Source organism: Streptopelia decaocto (genome assembly GCF_964273445.1).
Source record: "Streptopelia decaocto genome assembly, chromosome: 4".
Lineage (NCBI taxonomy): Eukaryota > Metazoa > Chordata > Aves > Columbiformes > Columbidae > Streptopelia > Streptopelia decaocto.
This window is the reverse complement of record NC_138658.1, coordinates 24,613,313-24,635,812: the sequence shown is the minus strand read 5'-3', so window position 1 is coordinate 24,635,812 and position 22,500 is coordinate 24,613,313. Positions and strand designations below refer to the sequence as shown.

General features: G+C 39.8%; 1 protein-coding gene across 3 annotated transcripts in view; it reads left to right on the top strand.

The window, feature by feature from the left end:
• Window positions 1–5,208: 5,208 nt before the first annotated feature.
• PTPN13 (protein tyrosine phosphatase non-receptor type 13) overlaps window positions 5,209–22,500 on the top strand; it is a 122,991-nt gene continuing 105,699 nt past the window's right edge. The window contains exons 1-2 of one of the 3 annotated variants that reach the window (XM_082050512.1): window positions 5,235–5,282; window positions 5,468–5,575. The gene's annotated coding sequence lies outside the window, so the exon portion shown is untranslated. Of the gene's footprint in view, window positions 5,283–5,467; window positions 5,576–22,500 lie in introns of those variants that run through there. The other 2 variants (XM_082050510.1, XM_082050511.1) reach the window with 2 other exon arrangements.

Below are 22,500 nucleotides of genomic sequence, written 5' to 3'. Positions count from 1 at the left end.
ACAATAATTGTCCCCATAACGTCAATCTAAAGCTAGAGTAATTCCACATATTTCAATGTAATGACTGTGGATTTAATCTGGTGGATAACTATAACCTTAAGAGATTTACAGACAGACAGAAGAGATTTTGGTGAGTACGGAAAAAAATTTTGGCATCATTAAAGGCAGTACAATATTTCTAAGGCATTAGATGTATTTTCTTATTTTTGTTTTCTTTTGAATCTTTGATAGTTCTTCCAGTAGTTTTTACAGGGATTCTACTTTTTTAGTTCTGTGATTTTCTCACTCCGCCTGGAATCTCTCTTCAGCCTTTTTTTGCTGGTTGTTTCAAAGCATTTAAGGATTTGACAGGCATGTTTGCATCAGTGTCTCTTGTCATTATCTCTTCATCCATGGATGTTTTAATCCTTACTGAGATATTTCATCACCTGTAACATCAGTCATCTCTTTCTGTTTATGCTTTGCTGCTACCAGAAAATGCAGTGACCCAGGTTTTGATCTTGAAAAGATGGCACTGGGAATATAAAAACCATAAAGAAAATACTAAGCACAATTTCCAGGACCAGAGAGTTTCTTACACTGTTGCTATAACCAGTATCTCACAGTGAATGTTATCAATGACAGAAACTGCAAAAAAAAATTTCTTAGATGTCAACAAAAAGAATCAGTGGTAAAAAAGTTTCAGTAGAAAAGTTGGGTTATGTTAACTTGGTTTGTATTTCACCATTTTTGCTACCTTCTGATGAAAGGTACTACAATTAATATATTCAGTTTCCATTCCTTCTGGTTAGGTTTAATATCATGCAGCTGAATGCGCACATATTCACTATTTAAAAATAGCAAAACTCTGCAATCCTTAAGGATTAGTATTAAAAAAAATTAGTTTCCAGTCATTTCTATAATCTTAAAAGAGTTAGGTTTGATTCAGCAGAGAAATTCATGTGAATAGCCCCAGGAATTTCAGCAGCTCTGTTTGAAAGTGTGACAGAATAGTGCTTAAGCTGTAAATGCTGGATGTATGTATTAGATTGTTTGCCTGCAGACATTCGTTTACTGAAACTGTCATTGTGCAATTTCCATTGCATGATATTAAAAACAGAATAAGGATGACCCCCAAACTACAGAATTTGCCAGTAGATAAGCAGGCTTTCTTGTTGACATGTGAGTACTGAAGGTCACTGCAAAATCCAAAGGTGTAATTTGTACAAGTCAGAGCCTTCTCTGTTTACGGGAAATTGGAAGCTCTTACTGTGTTGAACAAAATTCATCCTAGCCCTTGCACACAGGATGATGCTCAGTTGTGTTGCAGCAGTAGGGCAACGAATTCGTTGAAGATAAACACAATGCTTTTAGATGTGAGGGAGCTACAACAAAGGAATATTCAGAATCTAAATTGTCTGCCTGGCTTTTAAAATTTGGTCAGCTGAGAGTCATCAATTATGGAATTACAGAAACAGTACAATTTTGGAAAAAAAGTCCCTCTCTCCTTCCCCCTCCAACTTGTCTAGACTTTGCTCTGTCTTTGCACACAATCTCGCTACTGTTGATGCGAGAGACATTTCTTCAAAACAGGCTGTAGTCTGGGACAGCCTTTGTGTATTTCTCAGGCTCTGTGACCCTTCATCTCATTTCAAATCTCAAATAAAAACAACTCCTTTTCTCCTGCTCTCACTGTACATTTTAATGTGTCTCTTCCGCTGCTCTGATTTAACTCTTGACTGTAATACTCCCAATCTTCATTAAGATAGATTCCAAAGTTGAATGCAGAAAGGACCTGTTTGTACAAGTAGTTACTGTCTGGGCAAGATTGTTCTCTACTGTATATTTACTACTATTTCAGCCAGTCTGGTTTTAAGTATCTAAAGCTAATTAGCTTCTGTAAATTAGATTTTCTTGAAGATTATCCTTAAAAGCCCTGAGTCTTAGTGTAAGAAAGATTTTTCCTAGTAAAATCTCTATTTTTTTTTCCTTACGTGGTACATATGTAAGTATACTTCTAGATATATTTCAGGCCTCTTTTCTGCAACTGTACCCATATAGGGCCGGCAAGTACGCTTGAAACCTCACTGGCATTACCCTACCAGATGGATTTCATTGCAGATGGGGACCAAAAATACTTCCTCTCACTGGCACTTAGCCCCATCGAATGTTTGTGGGCAGTGTTCTCCCTGTCCCTTCATTGTCCTTTAGTCAAAGAACATAAAATGGCTAATATTTCTAAAGACATTTGCAAATCAAGATGCCAAACTTCAGACACCACTTATTATGTACTTTTTGAAAATAAGATCCCTGTTTGGGCATCAAAACTGGGAGACACCCAAAATTAATTGTCGCTTTTGAAAATCCCAGACAGTCACTCTACTAAGTCTTAATCTTTCTCAGAGATTTAATCTTTGTGGCAGCTATTGCTCTTTGCTGCTTCTTTCTGAGCAACTCATGTCATTTCCTTAGGATCTTTGAGATAATACAAGGACAACATTTAATACCCTAATACAGTATAACTTAAAAAGAAGGTGCTTTGTGGGCCAAGAACTTGTATGTGAATTGTTGGGTTGTTGTTTTGGTGTTTGTTATTTTGTTTGTTTGTTTTCAGGGTTGTTTGGTGTTGTTTTTTTTTTTTTTTTTTGGGGGGGGGGGTGTTTTGGTTTGGTTTGAGCTTTTTTAATGGTTTTCCTTAGTTGCAAAGTGTGAATACTTATATATGGTCTTCTTCTAAACTGATCTTTAAATGTACACTGCAGCATGCCACACAATTTTTGACTCCTCAGTTACCCACAGGCATGAGACTAAGGGAAACCTCTAGTTTATGTGCAAGTTTTGTCCTAATATGCAGTCAAAGTGTGGCCAGACACACACCCCAAACCAGGAGCTTAGAGGTGCTCTTGAATCCCCCAGCTCAGACAAAGATAGAGGCACTCTTGCTTTTTAAGGAAGTTTCAACAAGAACAGCAGATAACGTGATTTGGCTTTTTTTTCCCCCTAAATAAAATTGCACTACACTAAGCAAAAGCTATGAGTAAATGATGCAAGATTTTGATGGTGCAGTAACTTTGGTTTATTTATTTGCCAGACATTCTCTGCAGAGAAAAAATTAAAGTTTCTAAGTCTGTTTATCATGGAAACCTGCTCTGAACAGCTAAGGAAAAAGTCACACTTGGGAATCTATTAACTTAAGTACTGGCATGTCAGTCTTTTCTGTAAAATGTATGTTGCATCCATGACAAATGGCAGAAGTACCACACTGACAAAAGCCATTTCATTCTTCTACAGTGGAGACAGTCCAAGGCGTCAGTCTTTGTGCACAATGTGTGATGTCTTTCTTTTAGTCAGTGATGCAAGAAGTTCTTGAAGTTATGGCAATGTTTCCCATGTATTTGCATTCCTGTAAAATGCACAGTAGATGAAGATGGAAATTATATTTTTCATTGATCCTAAGCTCCAAGTTTCCTTGTTGAAGATGTTTAATTAAAAAAAAAATAGCCCAGTGAGACTGTTGTTAAGGCATTCACATACATTTACAAGACTAAGGAAAATGCTGTCCCAAACAGATGCTCATTAGCAGAATGAAGAACAAGGAACTAAATCCTGTTTAGAGCAAATGACATCAAATTTGCAGTCTTTTAATAGAGGTGACTTTCTGGGGAGGAGACTTCTATATTCAGCAGCATATTCTAGTACATGAAGACAATACTGCCTTGTTACGTAGGCTGGCTTTTAACTCATTCTGTTTTACTCATTCTGTTTCCTGGAATTAATAATGTATGTTTGCAAAAAAAAACCACACTCCTACAAAGAGTTTTTTCTTAAAATACAGTAAAAATGACAGAATATATAGTAACATGGGCGATAGCAACTAGAAAGTGACCTGAGGCATGGAAACAGAGTTTTAGGATAAAATCTACCACAGATCATCAACATCCATTAAAAAATTTCTTATTTCAGTAAGGCACTAACCTGTAGAAAGAGGAGGTGAGCCCTTGCCGTGGAACATACAAATGTACAGAGACCAAAACAAGCTCCTTTCTTCTTGGAAATGTGGATACCAATGTATTCAGATAGTTATCAAATTAAGGAACTTGCATTACAAGAAAATAATATTTAAATTGCAGAAGTAACAACATGTCAGATTACTGTAGCCTCTTAAAATGTTAATTAGTTCTACTATTCATTTTTGTTATGACTTACACAAAGTCACTGACACTACTACTTACGACAGACTCACTTTCAAGTTGGATCCTTAGTACACTAGTTAGTACAAAGGAATTGGTATTTAGTTATGAAACAGTTACAGCCAAACATTTTTTATTTGTTCTAAAGCAATTGTTTCCACAAAAATGTATTGGTTTGTTTGTTTTTTAAATAGAAATGATCCTTCTAGACTATTACCCTGAAAATTTCATTTTCCCGCAGCCTGAATTTGGGGCCACATCTGTGGTGACAATATTCTTTCCAACTCAAACTACTATTTCCTTTCACAGTCTGTCTCCGCAGAGCTGGTGCAGAAACCAGGGACGCTCCAGCCCCACGGGGCAATTGGGCAATTGGTGGAAAGAGCCCCCCTTATTTTAAAAAAACTTTTCACCTAGCCAAGTAGACCTTTACCTCACCACAACCTAACTGACAGGCTTAAAAACAACTGGCCATATTTGAAAACTTTGCCATTCAGGCTTTTGTTTCTCTAAGTTTGCGGTATACTTTTTTTCTTCTTCTTTTATTTTTCTCCCCCAATTTAGGAACGGTTTGGATGACGATGGGAAATGAAACGTCTGCTCATGGATGGCCTCCCTCCAGGCGTCACCATCACCTCAGGGATGGGTGACAGCACAAAAGGACACGCCACTCCTATCACACAGCACCAAGACTGCCGGCTTAAGCACCAAGGGCTGGAAGCAGCCAGAAGTAAGAGCATCCCCGAAAAAAAAAAAAAAAAAAGCCTTTGAAACCAAGACCAGGTTGCTGTAAACAGTGGTTTACCCGCAGGAGAACCAATTCTCTCAAGTTACCTTGAAGCTCTGGCCGGGCGCTGAGGGCGGGAAGGGGCTGAGGCGCTGAGGGAGCGGGCGGGGCCGGGCCGAGCCGGGCCTGTGTCAGCAGCTTCCCCACCGCCTCGGGGGCGTGAGGGAGAGAGAGGAGAGAGGGAGGGAGCGGCCGTCGCGGGCGGAGGACGGCTGCGCGGCCGCCTCCCAGAGCTGCTGGCGGCCCTGAGGGGGCAGCGGCCGGAGAAGCGGCGTGGGGCGCAGCGGCCAGCGGGAGGGCCGGGCCGGCGGGGCCGGGCGGCCGCGGTGGGTACACGCACCCGCCAGCCGGGTCGTGAGGGGGGCGGCTGATGGCGGAGGAAGGGAAGGAGCCGCGGGGCGGGGAGCGCCGTCGTTCCCGCCCTCTCTGCGCCGTGTGAGAGAGGGGCTCCGGGGCTGGCGTGGGAGGCGATGCTGCTCCGTTCTGACTCCCTCCCCGCGCTTCCTTGCAGGCACCGGCCACAACCTTACGCTAGCGCCGCTGCGGGGGAGGGCGAAGCGTCGGGCTCTGGGCTCCATCACCGCCCTGCATGCGCGGACGGCGTCTGTGAGATCGGCCGGTAGGTCCGCGGCTTCCCCGGCCGCTCGTTCCGGCACGCCGGGGTGAGGAGGGAGCGGGCGGCTGCGAGTTCGGGGCCCGGCGGAGGCGTCCGGGCCGGGCCAGGCGCCGGGACCGCGGCCGTGGGGTGGCGGTCCGGGCCGCAGGGAGCAGGAAGAGGGAAAGTTGGGTACGGGGAGCACGGCGTGGGACGGCGGTTCTGCGGCTCTGGTCACCCGGGGGATGAACTGGGCTCCCGGTCACAGTGGTACTCGCGGCGGCGGGGGCTGGGGGGGGTGAGTTTGCCGGCCGAGAAAGGCTCGTTTTTTGTTTACCCAAACAAAGCAACCCCCCGAACTTCTTAACTCCTTGTCTCATTAACATTTTTGAAGGAACAGAAATGAAGGATAGATCTATTGGCCGGTGATGAAAAATAGCGTAGGTTTCATTGGCTTTTTATCTCCCGGCAATCGACACCTCCGCAAGCCGCAGCATAATCTCCCTCATATTTTAGATTGTGTCATTCTCTTTAAATTGCATGTTTAAAACAACAAAGGCAGTGACTTCATAGGGAACCGCCAGGAGCTGCTCTGTACCCCTCCTGTTTATTGGGGAAACATTTGGGAACCGGTTTGGTTTTGTAGGTGGGATCAGAAGTAAACGCAGGACATGAAAACTGTAAGGTTGGTTGCTGGTAATCTGTGTCTAACCATCTTATTAAGGTGTGATTTTGGGAGAAGGGAGCCTGAAAGTCATTACATGTGGAACTAGCTGGGGCAGTAATCGTGATCAGTCCGTGAAGGCTTCTCAGTGGGAAGAGAGCGTGTTTTATGAACCCATGCAGTGAAACTGGGTCAGAATACACAGACTTTCTCCTGGGGGCTGAACCTCACACACGAAAGCTGTCAACATATGTTCCGAGGTGTCTTGGCTCCCAGGTCGTTTGTTTGGGCTCAGACCAGTGAAGTGATGTTAAATATTTGAAATAATTACTCTAGGGCAGGACTGTGTTCTACGTTCAAATTACGTATCAGGCCTTGAATTGATACTCTGCAAGTCGGTCTTCGGATGACCAGAGATATGTTTTAAAAACACTTAAGAATTAAAATCAAACAGGATAAATAAACAAATAGGAGAACAATTTAAATAGTTTGGTTCTTGTGCAAGAAATACTGATGAGGAAAGAGTAAATCTGATCCTAGAATCTTTTCGTAGTGCAGTTACAACAGAATTTACTACCACTCCTAGTGCTATCAAATGTACCTATCTGTTCAGCTTTCACGTTGGGCATTTGTATTACATCTGGAATGTCTTTTTTATCTGCCAACAAGCATTTCTTCCCATAGGCAGTTTTTAAATGTGAGCAATAATTTAAGGAAATAAAAGCATGACAGCAAGACTTAGAAAAACCTAGAATCTAGCTTTTTAAGATATTTTATGACTCATTTTTAACCTTGCAGTTTTGTCTGATGACTGGAAAAGAATGTAACGTGTATTTCTTCCATAATTTGTCTTTTTTTTTCCTCTTTTTTTTTTTTTTTTTTGTTGTTGCATGGTAAAAAAAATGAACCTTCTTTAGATGCTGGGTTTTGTGTTGATACTTTTTGATTTCTCCTGTTTGGGGTGTAATTTTATTTTTTTCTTTAAAGTAAAAGTAAAGAATAGCATGCATGAAACAAGGAAATATCTGTGGGAGAAGGATGGCCTGAATGTTACAGGAGTGCATAGCCCATATCTTCACCAGGATAACAGGGTGTATGAAGAGGATGGGATCCAGTAGTCTATTCACAGCTTCATAGGCCTTTGAAAATAAAAATGGGCTGTGATATGGGTGAGTGGTAAATAACCACTATAACTGGTTATCTTGAACCGATGATAAGTTGTGCGTAGTATTGTTGGTTTGGATGCCCTGGGGGGAGGTAGTCAAGAAGCCCAGGAAAGGGAGGAGATTGCATTCCTGCAGGTGGGATGTTACCGAGGCACAAATGTTGCCTGTGCCTGTTTCAGTGGGAAGGAAGGTATTGTGTTTGTGTTTCTTTGCTTTTTTTTTTTCCTCTATGGTGGGATTTTTCAGCTGTGCAGTTCTTGTAAATAGGGATTAAGTATCACAGTGAAGGACTGCAAGTTAAAGCGCAGTCTTTTATCTGCTTATGTTTTAAAGAGCACTGCAAAGCAAATATTTTCACTCTTACATGTGGAGCAGAAATTTGGCACACAGCTATTTTTTTTTCCTAACCAAATGCAGGTATGAACAATAATAATTAGCAGTTGTATAGTACAATAAATCTTCAAAGTGCCTTCAAATCTTAATCAGCAAACCTTAATAGTTTGCTATTCCTGCAAGAGAGGTAAGTAATTAGATAGATAAAATGGGACTGGTCAGACTATTAAATGGAGCTTATTGTTGAAGTGCCAGTCAGTTGGACAAAGCTGCTCTTTATCACTGAAGTATCTGAATGCTACTGTGCATTAAGTGGCTTCAAATATTTATGTGTTGAAATACATGACAATATGGCCCAGAGGACCTGGTTAACATAAGCACTCTCTTGTTCCAAGTCCTTCACAGCTAAGGAGACCTTGTATTCAAGAGTCTCTCTCGTGGTTGTCCCAGAGCACCTGTCAGGACTTATTAACTTGAACAAGACCAAGGTCAGCTCTTAAAGAGGAATGATTTTCTTTTGAAGAACTTTCCAGTTCACCCACTTGACAAGCCTAGAACCTTTAGTCAGTTGATGATATTGGTAAAACTCAAAGCTCAGGAGTCTGTTAAACGTGGGAACCATGTAAGTATTGGTCTGGCCAGTGCATTTTGAACATTTGAGGGGGAGTGTTGGTTATCAGCCCAGTGCTCTGTTAGTCACCCTTTTTTTTTTTTCTTGGTTTACAGAAAGGCTGTCTGGAATTTTACTGTTTGAAAACAAGCTAGTTAGTGAGACAAGGAGGCTGAAAAGCAAGTCTTGGGGTAGTATGTCACAATGCAGAAAATATTTGCAAGCAGTTGCCCTTAGCTGTCGCTTACCATGGGACAAGTGTGGATGGAAAGCTATGAATACCAAAGTAAGTTAATGTTGTATGTCGCCAGTTAAGTATTAATGAAATCTGTGCATCTGTAAAGAAGGGTGGAACTTCTGAAAGAAGTGTTTCCCAGCCCCACCTCCTCCTCAAGTGCAGAGAAGGAAGCTGGCATTTACAGATGGGAAGGGCACAAGACGACTCTTTGGTGCCATTTTTATTTTGTCCAGGCTTCTCTTTCTCCTGTGTCAGTTAAATATGTGGTGAGCAACTAAGCATATTCTTTGTGCATCATTATCTATTAAAATGCTTTCATAAAAGGCAATGAATTGAGTAGGCTGCCTTGGGACAATGATATGCCTTGTGAATTTGAAATCCAGTTGCCAGGATAGAGATCTACTCCAGTTAGCTTATGAAACTCTGTAGAAAGAATAACAGAGGTGAGAAGGCTTTGTTCTTAGGGTTTCATTTGTTGTTCTCTATCTTTTATGGGTAAATTTAATATACCACAGAAATGTCTGCAATTAGTACGCTGAGAGTCATAGGAGACCTAATATTAAACTGCTGATTTTTGATTGTTGGTATTTGTAGAGAATAATGTAGTTTTGCAGGATGTTGAGTGTTGTTAAGGATTTGTAGATGATGGGGTAACGTCAGATTTAGGCCTAGGTATTCTGTCAGCTCATTGTTCCTGCTTCCAACAGTCTGTTTTTAAATTAGATGAGATAGGGCACTTAGAAGGAAGCTTCATCTCCCATTTTGTAGCTAGAAGAATTGACTGACCTAAAAACAATGAAAATCTAAGTGATGAAGTTCAGAATTGAACACAAACCTCTTCATTAATGAATCCGATGGCTGTCAAAAAACACCTATTGCTTTTTTCAATAGACTCTGATGTGAAAAGACTTTCAATTTTTTGTATGCTTCTACTTTGTTAGAGGAAGGACATGGTTTTCTGGGGAGGAGGGTCTTCTCCCACCTCTGGATAAATAATTTTGTTTGTTTGTTTCTTGAAAATTTTCTTACTAAAGAACATTTACTTGCATCTGTGGGAGAGATATGGAAGGGAACATCCCATAGAGCTTGCTGAACTTTTTGAAAGTGAATCTGAAAATGGTGTCAATATGGTGTTGACATCTTCTCTGAGTATTTGTACGTAGTATAGGTACTTAGTTTCAGGCACATATGCAGAGAGGTACCTGAGAAGTGGCATATGTGAAGTCTGGTTTATTTAGAAAAAAAAAATCTTGAGCTGAAAGCTACTTGGGTGACTTCTTAAGTGATGCTGTTGCAGGTGAGTTATATTTGTGCAGTACTCTTGAAATTGATGCTGAATTTAATAGCAAACACTCCTGTTTAACTGTCTTTCCCAAGTAAGAGAACTTAACCACAGGTTGTTTCCCATCAGACCTTCCAACGAAATCCAGTTTTGTTTGTTACTCTATAATTCGTTGAGGGCGGGGAAGCTGTTAGATCATACAAATTTCTCATGTTTGTAAGGTAGAATGTACTTTTCATCATAATGAATGTGAGACTCTTACTGGATAACTCAGTGGAAATTCCAGGTTCTCCTGTGTTTCGTATCCAGTATCATAACAGCTGTAAAAGCTGTTTTGACCACATCTATATATTGATGAGGTCTTATGTAGGTGCAGCTGATGTTCTGTAACAGCCAGATGACAGTTGTCTTCCTCATAAGTTCCAGGATGTCCTTGTACATTGGAATCTTAGCACCACCGCTGTGTGCTGTATAAAACTAATTATACTAGTTCATTGCAATACCATAGTTATGCTAAGCTATTATATTATAGGCATTGTTATGTTCTCTGCTGACTTCGATGTTATTTCAGAATCGACATCAAAAGGCATAAAGACTTGTTAATGAAAATAATATTTACAGTAAAGTTGCATGCTTGGATGTGTAAGCTTCTCTGAGTCTATGCCCACTTTTTAGTGTGCCTTTATTCATGGTGTAGCTGATGTTGTACTTGGGTAGTAGGCAGGCCCTCAAAACCTGTTACAGAAAAAAAAAATCCCACAAGGATCTGAATGCAAAGGCTTTCTAAGTTATTACTGAGTACAGACAGAACATGGCTTATCTCGTTATCTCAAGGGTTATAGATGCTCTCATTTTCAGCTCCTAGTTTGTGCAGGGGAATTGGTTCCCAGTGATTAATTTTATGTCACAGATGAGGATTTTTCCCTTTTTAATATTCATCTCTTTAGCATTTCAATAGTATGTGTAGATTGGCTACTGTATTTTCAAGTTTTCATATAGACATGAATGGCTTCAAGGGCATTAAAAAAAATCCAATAAACCTGTGACTCTGGAGGTTTCGTGGCTTTCTTAGGATCGTTAGGGAAAAGTGATGGGACTTGACTCCTAAAGCTGTATCTGCTGCACAGCAGGTTTTTAGAGACCCTCTAGGATGTTGCTGTTGAAATCATAACTACATTTCAAACTTAAAAGCAATTTTATTTGGTGTTAAGCGTGTTCCAGCTTTCTTGATGGGGCTGTTGAATTTTTCTGCTGGCCACTTCTATATATTGCAATTGTAAAAGATTAAGTGGGCTAAAGAGGAGGCTAAATTAAAGCTTGAAACTTATACCGTTAGAAATAGTCGTGCTTCCTAGCAAAGTCATGCTTGGTTTAAATGATGAAAGTTTTGGATTGGCATATTGTCTTAAGTAATACAGGCATGAAAAAATTGAATATTTAGATTTTTATCCATGTCATATGTAGATAGTTAAGCAGTATATAAATTTTCTACCTCACTTGCTCATCAGGGTATCAGTAGTGTAAAAAATCCTGCCAATTCTTCTCTTGTCACAATTTGACAAGTGCAATAATATATATTACTGATTTTATCCATTTCTCTCTTGGTATAATTTAGTGTTTCAGCAAAGAGAAAAGCTGGAGAAGGGGAAGGGACTGGGCATTTTTGCCTTTTAGTATCTTTACTGTAAAATCAGTAAGTGGAAGATCCCTTCCTAGAACTGAGGGTTATGATCAGTGAGACAATAGCTTGTTTTTCCCAAGTCAGTGCAGAGGTATATTTGCCTTCATTTAAATAATTGGAAGTTTGAATCCCAGGCAAGCAAATATATGTAACTTCCTTGAATGGTTGTTTCAACAGGTGATAAATACTATTTTATCTTTCAGAGGTTTTGTTAAGGTTATTTCTTTCAAGTGCCTGTTGTTATGAAGCCAGTTTGCTTTCATCTTTAGTAAGTCTCAAAATTAGACTGTTTCACATGAGTTTGACTTCTAGGAAATGAGGGAATACTGCCTATATGTATGTATTAGAGATTTATTTGTCAATAAGCTCCCTTTGCACTTTTCAGTAAAGGATTTATCATCTCAGATTCTTAGGAGGAAAGAGATCTTGTCCAGCCTTTATAGACTATCTTTTTGAGTTCTCTTATATCTTCAGTCATCTTGTCTTTGTTCCTTAGACCAGTGCCCTGCACTTGAGGGAACTTCTTTTAATGATTTGAAGGATAGCTTCAGAAATGCTTGCAGAAAAAGTCAGTTCATTGATTAGTGTGAGAAATCTGTACACGCAGTAGCAGCAAAAAATGATATCATGTCTAATTAATCCACTGAAATATTAAAAAAAATGTTACTGCTATCTAGGGAAAATTAAGATTTTAATGATATTTCTCCGTAAGAAGGAACTTTGATGTTTGTGCATGCTGGTGTTAGGCATCTGAACTGATAGACCCTGAAGAGCACTGCTCACTTCACTGGAAATTTGAGCAGGATGCAAGTGGAATACGAACATGGTTGACATCCTTATTGATACATTACAATAGACAATGCAGTATATATCTGTATGTCTCTAGATTAAGAAAAGAGTGTTCTCTGATAGAAATAACAGTTGTGAAAGTTTAAATGGCTTGTATCTGAAAAAGGAAGAAATTGAACAAGCTAGCTAGAATATACCTGTGCAGGACCTGGAAGACTTTGATCTAGAAGGCCTAGGTTGAGAAAACAGTGTTAGAAAACCAATATTTTTTGGCAGTGCACCCAGTTTAAAAAAGCAAGGTGGAGAAACAAAGTGGGGAGCAAAAAAGGGTGACCTCATTCATGGTGTGCTATTGTACCTTCAGTTCTCTCTAGTCCAGGTTTATGGGCCTTACCAGAAGGCCCATGTCACCTCATGTGCTGGTGGTGGAGGCTTCTGTGAGTTGAGGTTTCTCCATGTTAAAGTCTGGGATGAGATTTCAGACCTTCGGAACTGCAAGCACTTTTGGGTCTCCCAGCTTAGTGGTTGTGTTTAAGGCCTTCAAGGTTTAATCATTATTTGCTGTGTGCTGTAGTTGGTTGGTTGGTTGGTTTGTTTTCTTTTCTCTCTCTCTCTCTTTTTCTTTTTTTCATTTTAAAGAACTGTTTGTTCTTTTCCCTTTTTAGTTGTAAGGTTGTTCAAACTCCAAAAAATCAGAAGTTTGACTGAGAAGTCTGGTATAATGGAGTTGGACCAAGGGTTGGACTTGATGATCTCTGAGGTCTTTTCCAGCCTAGTCAATTCTGTGATCTGTTTACTGAGAAGTGCATGCAATAGAATCACAGAATGTTAGGGATTGGAAGGGACCTCGAAAGATCATCTAGTCTAATCCCCCTGCTGGAACAGGAGCACCTAGATGAGGTTACACAGGAAGGCGTCCAGGCACTAACTTTTTGAGGAAACCCTAAAACATTAGACCTCTGTTTCCTAAAAGAGGTTTCTTGTGATGCCATTTATCTGCTGAACATACATGCTTAGCAAAGCAAGTTAATTCCCACGAACCTTAAATTTTTAACAGCTTAATTTTTCTGTGTGCCCTGTCACTGCAATCCCTTGAATGACCTTAATAAAGACTTTAGAGATTATCTGATTATGAAGCTGGCAGTGATGAAAGTTTGTTTCGTCAGATATATAGACTCATTTATTGAGTGACTTTGCAGTTGGGTTATCACATGTGTGGAGCAGCCAGATCAGCCTGGAGCTTTAAGCGCATGGGCCAACAAGTGGAACCGAATTACTGAAACAGCTTTGCAAAACTCCTCTATAGCAAATTACAATGTGTGTGCTCACATGATTGTTGCAAGACACTGGTGTTTCAGGAGAGTGTGATATGTTGTAAAAAATAACTGTTTTTTTCTTGTTTGTTTTCAGTAGTTTTTCATACCATTGTTTTATCCCATTAGCACTAATGTTTGCTTAAATCAGTTGGCACACAGTTCCAGCAAGAACAGTTTTCTCCCTCTTTCCTTGCTTCCTGGTACAGTTCTGTCCTCTGTGAATCTGAGGAATACAGTATGTAAGGGAAGAAAAGCTTAAGCCTACTTTTTGTTCTTTTGTTATAAAATACAAAGGTAAACTTTATAATTTTGTAATTTTATTTGCATGCATTGTCTTCACAATAGAAGATATTTTCTTTGCTGGAAGATGGTTTTGATTTGTCAGTTGCTGTGGTGGTGGTGCACACAGCAAAGGTTGGTGGAAGAAAAGGTTCTGTGTTATTTTTGGTGCCTGCAAACATGATAAAAGGTGACTGTGGGATCCTTCAGGACCTTTAACATGTTCTTCTCTAGTGAGCTTTGAGAAGGTAAGTTACTGTCCTCACAGGAAACAAAATAAAATAGTCTTTGCAAACTGCTTATTTACAGCTGTGTGACTGAACTAAAACATCATGTGGAGAAAAAGTGTAAATGTGTTCAGAAAAGGGATTAGACAAATTACCAGAACAGAGACCATTAGTGACAGACTTTGGTGTGCAGATTGAACCTTGAGCTGAGGAACTCAATGAACTGGTGATTGTCAGGGAAGGGTGATGGGAGGGATGGTCTGATCCAGTGTAGCAATTTTTGTATTGAACATTGCTTGGGCTTCTAGACACCAAAAGAAATAGGAGGCTCCTCCAAACCAAAAACTTCCTTAACTTTTTTTTTTTTGCCTTTTTCTTTTTTTTTTTTTTTAAAAAAAAAAAAAGCTTATACGAAGTCTTCGATGATCTGCCTTTGAAACTTGTGTGTGTCCTTGTGGGCTGTCTTGATGTTTTGAGAAGAACCCTAGGAATCCAGACACCGGGAGCTGCCATGCTGTCCATGAAATTCTGTGCTACGGGAACATGTTGGTGGCACTTTCACTGTACCTGAAAGATAGAAGTTTCCACCTGGCTTGAGATCTTGAGCTGTCTGGTTCAAGCTGCAGTTCCTCGCTTGTTTTTTTCATACGTTCTGCCATGAAATCCTTATTGCCTTTTCTTCAGACCTCTTATGGAGGGATTAAATGATGGACAGTCAAGTAATCAAGGGAGTTGATTGTCAGGCATACAAATCTAGGGTAAAAATAGTTGCTCAGGAAGAGAGGACAAAAAGACAGGAACACCTTGGTGATGTCACAAAGTTTCTGTTGCTGTATTAGTTGTGAAAATATACTTCTAGATGAAATAATAAAATAGATTCTATAAGTAATTGCATTTTTAAGTGATATCGCATGAAAAGCGCAAAAAAACAAACAAACTTGTAGAGATGTAAATAGTTTTATTTTCCAGCTGAAAACCATGAAAAACTTAAGAACTGAAGACCATTCTGCAATCATGAAAGACATTCTTTTTGTTCTTCCTTGCCTCAATATCAGATTCTTGTTCTCTGGTGTAGGGGCTGTTTTGCCATGTGTGCTCTTTGGCCTCTGATGCTGAAATAAGCATAGAATAGTCAAAAAGAATATTTTTCAACACAAGCCCTTTAATTTTGAGATATTGTCAGACACTGATGGAATTTGTGTCTTTCCATACTGGGTATTAAAGAGCAGAATAGAATCAGCAGGTTGCATTTAATGTGGTATGTGGAAATTTCCCTGGTGCTTGCACAGTGCAGAATATAGTTTGCAATGTTGTAGAAAATATTTTTGTGCTTGACTTTAACTGAACTCTTTGATATATGCATTAATTCTCATTGAATCTGTCCCACCCATGGCCTTTGCTTTGAGAATATTAAAGAACTGAAGATCACAGAATTTAACTTTTCACCATAATGTGAAGTGCAGCTTGGGAAGTCTGATGATGATGCAAAATGTTTGTTCTGCTTCCTTCTTCAGTGGTTTTGGAGAAGTAGAGAGAAAATATTGCCTGTGTAGACTTTAATAATTTATACGTTTACTTTTTATGTAGACAACATACATTTCAAGGCTTATGATGTATTTTCAATGATAGGCTATAAAAGCCAATTTTAAAAAAAAGGGGGGAACCAAAACCAAACAAAAACCCCAAAACAAACCAAACAAAAATGATGTGACTTTTTTTGCCAAGAAGTAATATACATCTAATAAAAACAGTTGCTTTTTATTATAGTTCTGGAACCTCAAGGTGTGCTGTCTTTAAACTGTTCCCAGATAATTCTTTTTCTTATGGTGTGGAGCTGAGATTTTTCTGTGACAAAAGCTCTGATTACTGAGCAGTAGGCTCTTTGATACAGAACAGCTGTAAATTGTGACTTCTGAGTAGGGAAAGTTTGGGTTTCCTACTTTTACAGAAGTCTGGTTATTGTGGAAGAAGATTAGTGAAAAATTTGAGAGGTTGCTCATCAGCATGATGAAAGCAAAGCCTAGATTAGTGCCAGTGCTCTTCAGTTAGTTTTTCTGCCAAAACTCAAAATTTTAATCTGTAAATCTGCACCTTTTAAAATCACAGAATCATAGAATAGTTTGGGTTGGAAGGAACCTTCAAAGGTCATCTAGTCCAACCCCCTGCCATGACCAGGGACATCTTCAACCAGATCAGGTTGCTCAGAGCCTTGTCCAGCCTGGTCTGGGATGTCTCCAGGGATGAGACATCCACCACCTCTCTGGGCAACCTGGGCCAGTGTTTCACCACCCTCAGCGTAAAAAAAATTCTTCCTTGTGTCCAGCCTGAATATCCCCTCTGTTAGTTTAAAACCATCACCCCTTGTCCTGTCATTACAGACCCTGCTAAAAAGTCTGTCCCCATCTTTCTTATAGGACCCTTTTAAGTACCGAAAGGCTGCGATAAGGTCTTCCCTGGAGCCTTCTCTTCTCCAGGCTGAATACCCCAAATTCTGTCAGCCTGCCCTCACAGCAGAGCTGTTCTAGCCCTCTAATCATTTTTATAGCCTCCTCTTAACCCTCTCTTCTTTCCTGTGCTGAGGGCCCCAGAGCTGGACACAGGACTCCAGGTGAGGTCTCACCAGAGTGGAGCAGAGGGGCAGAATCACCTCAACCTGCTGGCCACGATCCTTTTGATGCAGCCCAGGTTTGCCTTCTGGGCTACAAATGCATGTTGCCAGCTCGTGTCCAGTCTTTCATCCCCCAGTATCCCCAAGTCCTTCTCCACAGGGCTGCTCTCTACCCCTTCATCCCCCAGCCTGGATTGATACCAGAGTTGCCCCCACCCACATGCCTGACCTTGCACTTGGCCTTGTTGAACCTCATGTGGTTCACATGGGCCCACTTCTTGAGGTTGTCCAGATTCCTCTGGATGGCATCCTGTCCCTCAAGCATCTCAACTGCACCACTCAGCTTGGTGTCATCCACAACCTTGCTGAGGGTGCACTCAATCCCACTGTCTATGTCATTGTTGTAGACGTTAAACAATACTGCATTTATTCCCCCTAAATGACTGGGGTAATATTCAGCTTCTAGGTAAGTGGATGAAAAATGGCCAGTAGTGTAAACCATATCACAAAAATATTAAAAACAGTTATTTGAAGAAAAAGTACTTTTCTACTGTAATTGATTAGGGATGGTCCGTGGGGTGCCTTAGGTTTGCCAGCAAGGCTTGGCATCTATAATGATGTTTTGTTTTTTTAAAAAAAATGTTTTAATGTGAAAGTTGCCGATACCTGCAACTGCTACTTTGTAAGTTGGGCCTTTCCTCCTTGGCTAAAACAGTACACGCACACTTTCATGCAAGCACACTTGTTTTCTGTCCTTCTCTCTCTGCTGTCTCATGAAGTCTTGGTCTGGCTTCTACACAGTCTGGAATCTATGGGTTATTCTTCCTACTACAGACTGAGAAGATACTACATTCTCCTGTCTTAGAGATTTAAATCTCAAGATTGTCAGATTTTGTTCCCTCCCTCCTTGTTTGTTTGTTTTCTCTTTTTTTTTTTTTTTTTTTTTTTTTTTTTATTCCTCGCCTCCTTTCATTAATATCAAATTGGGTATTTCTCCAACTGGAAAACTCTTGATGCTTCTCACCGATTATCTAGTACTGCACTTTCTCAGATAAGTTTGTGCAGCTTGAGGGAAACTGATGCAACTGGTCCGGTTTGAAAAACTCTCATGCAACTTCAGTATTTTGTAAGCAAAGATTATAGGGAATGCATAGTAGTGAGACAACATATATAAAAATTGGAAATTTACTATTGGTAAAACATTCTAAACTTTTGAAATGTGTTTTGAATCTGCTGCCCAAGTGCTTTTTTAAATAATTAATTTATTAATTTTTTACATGCTGTACCAGTGAGAAATCTCTTTCACTTCTTTTCCAAAGTGTTTATTCAGCAATGAAAGATGGAAATAGGAGTTGAAGAGCTTCAGCCCATCTTTTTTCTCACAAAGAATTTCAAAATTTGTTCCTAAAGGCACCACTTTATATTAGAAATTTGTGCCACTTTTATACTGAAATTGCATGTAATATTTTTCATAACATACCCATTTTTAAAGTCTTTAAGTTTGCAAGACTCAAATTGAAATACTATATTGAAGACCGAAAGAATAATTGGATTGTGGTGAAAGTTCTAGCCGTGCATAGAAGGGATGAAAGTTGGTATGTCATATAACACTTGAGCTCTTATGTCTTAGAGGAATGAAGTATCTTTTTTGCCTTGGTTTGGTGTTTCTGTTTATTTTTGCTTGTTCTAGTTGGTGTTTTCTTGGGTCTCCATGGAATAAGGGTTATGGGGTTAAGCTGCTGTACATGGAATTACCAAATTGATGGAGAAGGTGGCAAATTTGACACATTCTTCAACTGGTCTAACTCCCTGTGGTCCAGCTGCATCAATAAAAGATTCAGATCCTGTTATGTGATCCTTCTATTCTCCTTTCACTTAACCCTTCACCAGGGCAGTGGGTTCAGAGGTTGATACAACCTTCTGCTTGGTTCTGTTCCAATACAGCCAGTATAATTTGTACATGGGCATTATCTGCCTGTGTCCTCAGTCTGACTAGCTCTCTGTTATTGTTCATAGGAATGTTCTCACAAGAAAAGAAAGATGATGCTGTGACTTGCTTTCCTCTCACAATTTCTAGGACTGCAGAGGAAAAGTTTCTGCTAGTTTGTCCTTGTTACTCAGCCAAGGGTGTAATATGGCTCTTTGTCCTGTAACTCTACTAACATGAATGTATTTATCATCCAGACAAAGCAAAACTTCCCTGGACTCTTGTTTTTTGGTGACAACAGGCTTGGCGTTGTGTCATGGGAGGAGGTGCTATCTTGTTTTTCCTGTTTTTTTGGCAGTGCCATCTTCTGTTGCTTGTTCAGTCCTGTAATCTCTCCAAGTACCAAAAATATTACAAGTGCAGATAATGATCAGATGGAGTCTTTGTCCATTCTAGTGTGTGAAGCTGAATCAAATCTGTTAAATTGTGAGATATCTCTGTGTCTTTACTCTCTATCTTTCCTATAGATCAAGCAGTTTGTTTTGTGTGGAAGCTCTTGTTAAGAGTTCTATAAATCACCCTTGCAGCTTTTTCACATTGCTATCAAATGTTATTTATGCTTATGTTATTTATGGTGAGGGTCCTTTTTACACTCCAAATACAATGCTATTTCTTGGGTCAGAGAAGCTGCTGAGGCTTTGAAGCTGGGCAGAAATAACAGGTAGATAAATCTCTTATGAAAGAGAAATGGCATGTTTTCCCATCTAAAAGGAGTAGGTCTAATAGTCACATCACCTTTCAGGTCAGTTAAGACGTGGAGAATATAATTGCTGTAGGACTGGAAAAATTATGCATAGCCTCTGAATTTAAGATGAATCATAAATTGGGTGTGTGTTAGAAATTTGTTCAAGGGGCAGTATAGTCAATTTAACAATTGTTAAGTTGTAAACATACTGAATCATGCAGTGTATAATTATATATTTTTATGGAGTGCAGTGAGCTGTGTGACAGGCTGAAGGACTCTACTTAACCAATCAGGTTCTGATTAACTTATTTAGTGTTGGTACAAAGCCATATGTGCTGTGTCAACTCATATTTTGGAGCAAGATGGTGATTTCCTAACCATAGGCATTCCAAGTCTTCAAGTAGCTTTTTCTGCTAATTAATCTGGAGCTAAAACCTTGTAATTGAAGGGTTTAAACTAGGTGGTATAAGCTGCTTGGGAAGGTTTTGGCTTCCATAAAGAGCTCATTTAAAAAGCAGGTACCTGTGAACAAAAAACTTCATGTTTTGTGTCAACTCTTTCAACTGACAGATATCTTTAAGATATGCTGCAAAATTAGTGTCACATGGGCTGGACTGTTCTTAATACTTGGTCTATGCTGCATCCACAGAGTTGAGTACAGCAGATGGGCAAACAGCAGGGAAGTCTTGATGTATCAGTTGCAGGAAATGGATCAACTATGGATAGCTGGATCAAGAAAGTCTGCCTTCAAAAAAAACAGTATTTATTCAATACCTGCAAGATAGTGGCAGGTAATGTGCTTAGAAATTCTGCTAAGGGTAGATTTAACAGAGAAGCGAGACAAGTTGGGAAATACTGGAGTTTGGAAACACCAGCAGCAGGTGATTGAGAACTTTGGGAAATCCTATAATGAACCAGTAGGGAATGATGTCCTTCCTATAAAGCTTGTCTTCCTTATTCTGGGCAATGGGTCTGTTTCACAGCATGAAAGTGCACACTGCCTATTTTCTGCTCTCTCTTGGATTTTTATGTGTGCCCTTCAAACTGGTTACTAGTGTGGGAGTGTGTGTGCCGAGAATATATACAATTTAGTCTTAATTTCTGTGTGTAAGTATGGACAGAAGTGCAGAAAGAAGGGATCTGCAAGTTGCAAGGACAAACGATCACCCTAGTTGTCATGGGTTCTGCACGTAGGAGGAGCAGCTGTTGGGCAGAAGGAATCTCCATGATTGCATTGTGTGCATCTAACTCAGAGCTCAATTATCTTCTGTATTACCCAATATGTTTTTGGTTTGTTATTGGTTTCACCAAATATTTTTTAATATAGTTGATTTCTGGACCTTATTGGTAGCTCACTTAATTGTGTTACATTGGCAGATTCTCTGCTACTGAGTGAAAAACTGAGATGTATGCTGTTCACGGACAATGATAATGAATTTCCAGCTGTCTGCTCCTCAGCTCAGCATCCCTTCAGGAAGGAGAAATGTCTTTTATATTACTTTAACAGCAGCTAAGTGCTTTCAAGAAACAGCAGTTCAATAGACTACTTGTTGTCTGGAAAGTTAGTTGCTTATGGAGAAAAGAACTTGCTGTGAAGTCTCTTACGAGGGCAGATTTATACGCAGCTGATAAATGCCATTGAAATGCTTCTCTGGAAATCGTTCTACCCTTTAAGACTTCTCAGTGCACATTTGCAGTACCATGTGTGTAGGGCGTAGAACTGGTTTCTTGACAGATGGAGAATCTTGCAGAATCTTACTTTAAAGCTGCCTTGGCCAAAACCTTTAATAGGCTTTAGAGACCCTCTAATAAGGCTTTCAGGTTGTTGGTGTTCACATCTCAAAATAGATCAATGTTCCTGCCTCTTTACAAGTCTGTCCTTCAGGACTTTTCTCTTATCTTGAAGCAGAAACGTAAAAGTGAATTATTTGGTCTGTATGAAGTATACACGTGTGGATATATGAAGTATACAAATGCACATATACATTTTATCTAAATAGATGGTATCATCATACATGTGTATGCACATATATGTGTGAAAATGCACACTGTCTCTGTCACATGAGTGTGCATTATAAAAAACACATCCTTCTTAAAGGTTGATGTAAATTTTAGAGAATGTAGTATGTAGCACCTGCCAATGCTTCTCATTTCCTTAGGATCAGCCTGCCTTCATTTGAGGAGAATGTCATGAAGCAGCAGCTTATCACCTGTTGTCTTCCTAATTGCTCTATCTAGGAACAGCTATTCCATGGACAGGTCAAATCCAGCCAGCTGCCAGTTCACATCTCTGCTATTCCCTTGAAATGTACGTATTTCCTGACCAACTCTCACTATGAGAAGGAAGTATCGTCAGATATCTTTATTTTTCTCACTTGGTGATGTATGAAGTTGCTTTGTAAAGTTAGTCACTGATTCCCTCTGCTTAGAGTTTCTTTAGAATAAATCTTTGTACAGATTTTCACACCATGCAGGAGGACAATATATCATATAGCTTTTTAACTGTAGTTTTGGTCATATAAGAAGTTTAAATTTCATGCCTTGTACTACCATGTCTGATTAGAGACAGGAACTTTGACTGAAAGCAAAATTGCTTTTTTTTGCTACTACAGGAGAGTAAAGGAAGTCCAGTGCTCTTTGAAGAAGACTTGATATTTGCTACTGTGTTTGAGTCAGTGTTTTGTTCAACTTACAGAGAGGTAGAGCAAGGATCTCTCAGCTTATGCCTTGGTCCTAAAGACACAGCTCTTCTTGTGTATACAATTCTTGACAGCTGAAATGTAGGACTATGTTCTGTCTTGTCTGTTTTTCAGGGTAGAAATTAAGACTTTCACAATAAGAATTAGTCATCTCTTGTGTGAGTAATAGCTTTATTCCCAGACAGGTGAGTTCACAGATAAGATATCCATGGTGTCGTCTAGCTGCAGACCTTGTAAAGTTCTGTTCCTTATGCCATATCTCCCTTTTTTTTTTTTTTATCCCCAAGAGGTGAACCAAAAAATCATCACTGTCTGGGCCAGCAGCACACATCTCTATGTGTGGGTTTTTTGTTTGGTTTTCGCCTGCTGCAAGTCCTGGGGTTCT